Below are 5,863 nucleotides of genomic sequence, written 5' to 3'. Positions count from 1 at the left end.
ACGTGCAGCATTAGGATTCGGGTTCCGATCAGCCAAGGGGGCTCAGTTATTACCCGTTCCTGCTGGTACTTTTGTAGTTGGGTTGGTAATAGCCGCAGCCCAGTTTCTCCTCTGGGGCCTTGGTTAGGCTGGATGAGATGCTAGTAGCGGCACTTGCTCCACCCATCTGGTGGTTGTACTCCCACGAGGATGTCCCCTAGGTCTCCGAGGAGGTGCCTGGGCATTAGCAGCCTATCTAGCTAATTCTTTGTTGCGTTCCGTGGCCTCTACCAACTGTTTGCGCAGTTGGCAGTTTTCAAGTTCTACAATTGGAACATATCTTTCACAATTGTAATACATATCTTCGTTTGGCTTAAGGGCAGGCGGCCCCCGAGAGTTGGACGAATTGCTCCTTTCTTCAGGATCTGGATCTGCCATGTGCTGCTTTCCATGTCGTCGTGGGTAGTCCTCAGTATGAGAAATCAGCTCCTCATGTATATTGGGCATTGGGCGCTCACCCGTACTGGGGTTATTTGTAGCGGTCATTGATGATTCGAGAGACTTTCTGATTAAACAGGCTCACGTCTTGTTTAATAGCTCTCAATGATAGCACCAAAATGTTGACTTTGACGACGTTTTTCGTCAACTTAGAAAAGAAGAGCAATCAAACAAAAATATACTAGAGGAAACAATATGAATATACACGGTTTTTTACGTGGTTCAGCAGTTAAAATCTGCATAGTCCACGAGTCTGTGTTATTAGCTCTTTGGAATTCTCTTAAAGATTTCTGGAAGCAATTATACAGAGTTTTCCTAGTCTCAGTTTCTTCGTCCCTACAAATGAATCATATCATACTTTTTATAAAGTGGTTTTCTAAATATCTTCCCACAGAATTCGAGTTGATATAATACAAATCAATTAAAATAAATGCCATTAAATGCATTAGTTACTACGAACGCGATAATATCCCATGATATTTGGGATTCACTAATAGATTTCATCAGGTCCCTTAAACATAGGGATATTACAACAATAAACATGTTCACACATAGCTTATGAGCTTAGGCATTTGACCCACACGTCTTCGAGACCGTTCACCCATTGCAAGCTCATCACCTTGGTTCGCCTTTGTTGTTGACAAATAATGTTGACGAAGACATCCTCTTCGAGCTCACAATACTCGAGCTCAAATCGTCTTGTCTGAGGGCAGGAAATGAATAAAGAAATTTATACAAGTGTTGAACCATTGCCATTGTGAGTTTCAAGCCTAACTTATAACCTCGGAACACCTCTGAGCTCACCTATCCCGATGTTGTCGCATTTACTGCTCAACGAGACCGTTTCTGAGTTGCTAATCACATGACGACAATGCTTATTTCGAGCTAACACCTTACAATCCTGAGTTTTGAGATCCAGATTTCCATTCTTGAAATCGGGGTGTAACATTTTTAAATTATTAAAAACACCATTTTAATGTATATTAAAATTCCCTTAAATTTCTTTAAAACATCATAGCATTTGCAAAATCATTAATTTCATCATATTTCTCATTACTTAAACACAAAATCAGCAAGCATATTCATCATAAAATTTCATTTCAAACTCATGTTTTTCAAAACTCAATTATGAATATTCATGTTCCACCAATACATCAATTTATCAAGGATTTAAGATAATCTTTCAATTAACCAATTAACCTAGCATGTTCTTAATATGCATGGGTGGCACAAAAAAATAAAACAATCTCATCATACATCACACCTATAACCGAAGCCTCATCATCTAGATTTCATGTTTCCTTTTTGCATGATTACAAAATATTGGGGGGAATTACATTAGCATAAAATAGATCAAGACAACACTTAAACCCTAGCATGCATCTATTAACATTTTTGAACGAATTTATTTAAGATCTTACAGACCTATCATGTTTCTAAGAGTACATTGACATGAACACATAAAGGTGAATTAACATGTTTGAATAACCACCCCTAGGCCAAAATTCCACAAGCCAAAATATACAAATCCCTAGCATGCTTACACATAGAACCTTTAATACAAAACATACATAGCATCAAATTATAGAAAAAACCTTAGGCGGCATAACATCAACAATCATTCAAAAACTCACATACCATGAATATATATATATCAAAAAGTTACAAATATAAGAACCAAATCAAGAATAGAGGTTCATTTACCTCATTTGATAGTACTCAAAGAACCCAAATTTGGCCACCACCCTTGAAATACTTCCCAAGGGTTTCGAACATCAAGAAAAGAAAAACCACCAATATTCTCTTAGATTCTTTCAAGAGGAAGGGAATTCAAGACTAAAGAAAATAAAACAAAAACATGAACACAGACCTAGGGGTCTTTTGGAAAACCCTACCCTGCATCCTCTTCTCTTCTTCCTTTCTTTCTCTCTTTCTCTCTCTCCTTCTTCTCCTAGTCGATGGTTCCAATGAGCATAATGTTATTTTCCCTTTTTACTTCCCTCTTTATTCAAACCTAGCCAAAATAGCCTAAGGGAAAAATAATTTGGTATGTTTCCTAATTGTGTAAAAAACTAAATGAGACAACTCACTTTCCTTCCTTTTCCCACTTGCCGTCCACTCTAGTCCTTGTTACCCTTTCTTTTATTATTATTTTTTATAGACTAAATAAATTTAATAAAAGGAAAAAAATAAAGTGTGTAGAAAATTCCATTCAGGTGCATCACGGAACCATGCACATGCACACACTCAATCACTAGGGTGCACCACTACCTACCATGCACCTTGGTGCATTCAACCAAAACTCAATTATTCACAAAATTAATCTAGATAAAACAAATAAAAAATTTACAATTTACAATTAAATTCACAAAAATTCTACCAAACAATTATAACAATTAATTTAAACAAATAAATAAAATAATTACAACACTTAATAATTTAAATAAAATAAAGCACAAAATTTAAATAATAATAATAAAAAATTTGGTGTGCTACAATCACCCTCCTTAGAAGGAATTTCGGGGTATCTTTCTTATTAAATAATTCAGGGTATCTGTACGCCCTGTTTTTCCCACGGGCTGATTAGCGAGCCGAGCTGCGGCCTAATCATAGTTATCTCGTGGAAGTCACCACAGACCGGGGCTTCTGTCATTAGGTCGTACCTACTTAGCTCGAGGAAACTCAAGGGTTCACCAAGATTGCACAAGACTTGACCCCGGATTTTGAAGGCCTATGGTCGAGTTAAGTATCCAGCACGCGGTACGAACTGGGTATGAAGGCTGTGACCCTTTGTAAAGTCAACACACGCAAGGTAAACGTGCATATATCAGACATCACGTGTCTGATATGCCCCTGACTTCTTGGACACGCAGCACGAACGTGCGTATTCAGACACCCACACTGGGTTGGGTCGTGCGGCCCATTATCTCCTTACCTATCGATTTGACCATACTAATGTGTCAGGTTTAGGAATTAATCATGAATGTCACAGAGTTGATGTGATAGATAAGAGGGTCACGGGATGACCTTCTTACCAAGTCCTAGGTGCCTTCTCCTATAAATATGGAGACCCTGGGACTTAATAAGGGTTGGATTCTCTATTGTAAAGAAAGGCCCTGTAATCAAATATCCAGTATAGAGCAATAATACTGACTAGTGGAGTAGAAGGATTTTAACCTTTGAACCACTCAAAAACGTGTCTTGTGTCACCTCTTTCCTTTTCTAAGATCCTATATCTGTTTCGGTTCACGCTAAGCCCTAATCCCTTTCTCTTCATTTCTTAATTACCTGTTGGCGAAGAACCGCGTCAACAGTTTGGTGCTTTCATTGAGAGGGTGTCCGATTTAGTGCTGTCGCAAACATCCGACTATGGTGACGACTCGATCCAGGCACGGTAACGAGGCAGGGCAACATGATGGGCAGGAGGCTCATCATACTGCCACCCCTGGTGAACAAGTTCCTGAAGTCCAGCAGCGGCCAGGAAAACAGCCGGCGGGCCAAGATGATACTGGTAGTTCGGCGCCTCGACCGCCTAATCCAAACCCATGTTATTATACTGCGGTGGAGATGGAGAACGCTCAGCTGAGGAGCCAGTTAGCAACAGCCAGTCAGCAGATTAAGGATATGCTGGCCCGACTACCCCCTCTCACAACCAACGCTAACATCGGAGAGAGGCAAGGTGAGGCTCCTAAGTCTCGCCGGGGTAATCGGTCCAGGCATAGCCGTTCGGACAGACTTCCAGCAGTCAACTCCACCCCTTCTTCACACCATCGAAAGGCAGACTTCGGAGGAATGCCTAGAGCCGAACAACTGCAATACAACCATTCGATCAGGACGTCGACTCCTAGCTCCCAACTATCCTCGAGGACGCCTAGAGGAGCTCCAGGAAATTCTCTAAGGAGATCCAGAGCGGGCTCACGACATCAGCCCGTTCCCAACAACCATCCTGTGCCTCGTCCAGATCGCCAGGCGCGGGACCAGCAGGTTGGCAGGGCCTAAAGGCCCCCACCAAACTTGATCTGTCCTGACGGAACTAGGATAGCCTCTCCAGTCAGGCATCCTCCTTATCCAATCAGATATTTGTCTCCTCCTTGGACCGTCTGAGACATCCCACCTATGGGAGTAGTAGGAGAAATCTGCCATCGACAGGACCTTCCTGTCGTAGCAGGGCGCCGAGGGAAAGCCTAGATCCACAGCACCATAGGCAGACTACGAGCCTATCTAGCAGGAGCCATTGGACCGGCATTCGCCGGAGTGATCTCTCAAGAGGAAACCTGCGTCAGCGTCTGAGTTCGGCGCAAAGTCACCAAACCACCTAGGGAGGTGACCTGCGAGATCGCCTCAACTCTCATAGAGGGGAACAAGCAGGAGGGGATTACCAGGCTCGCTCAAGGGTGGCTCTGTCCGAAGTACGTAATGGATGGAATGTCCCAAATAACCTATCTCAAGATAAGAGGGGCAATAACCCACCAAATATGTACAATGGGTCCGCAGCTATTGAACAGCCCCGGAATAACCAAGGACATTAGGACCAAACCCTCGAGCGCTTGACTCAGATGGAGGAGCTGATGAGGAAGCTCATATCAGAAAAAGAAAAAGATGAATATGATTCAGGGGACGAGATGGAACTCTTCGCCCCCAGTATAGCAGCAACGGCGTACCCATCTGGTTTTCGTATGCCCCACTTGTCAAAGTTCAATGGGGACGGAGACCCATCGGACCATCTAGGGATGTTCAACACCCTGATGATGGCCCACAACATTGGCCCCGAGCTGAGATGTTTAATCTTCCCTTCCACACTGACTGGATCTGCCAGGCAGTGGTTCAAGCAAAGTAAAAGACAGACAATCAGTTCCTGGAAGACCTTCTCAGCTGACTTCAAAAGGGCATTCCGAGCCTCCCAGGCCGCCCGTGTTCAGGCCGACTCCCTGGCTAACGTGAGGCAGCAGCCCGGTGAGACTCTGAAGGCCTACCTGAGCAGATTCGCGAACGTTGCTGCTCGAGCCAGAGACGCAGATGATAGCTCCAAGCTCATGGCCATGAGAACTGGAATCCCAGTCGGAGGAGATCTCTAGAAGGATATACAAAGGAAAGGGAGTCAGCTCGGTTAACGAATTCCTTAACAGAGCCCAAGAATGGATCAACTTGGAAGAAGCTGAAGCTTCAGCTGCGGGAACCAGCCAGGTCCCCGAGCTGCTCGCTGGAGTGGGGACGGAGGTCGTGGCAGCGACCCAGAACGTCACATAGAACAACCAGCCCCGTGGAGGCAAAAGAAAGGGGAATGGCAAAAACAGTCCACACGGCCAAAAGAATAACAAATCCATAGACAAGTTTAAGCCCGTTTTCGCAACTTATACCGAGCTAACCCAGTCTAGGGAGAATATCT

This window comes from Humulus lupulus, chromosome 2 (assembly GCF_963169125.1).
Source record: "Humulus lupulus chromosome 2, drHumLupu1.1, whole genome shotgun sequence".
Classification (NCBI taxonomy): Eukaryota; Viridiplantae; Streptophyta; class Magnoliopsida; order Rosales; family Cannabaceae; genus Humulus; species Humulus lupulus.
This window is presented reverse-complemented; position numbering follows the sequence as displayed.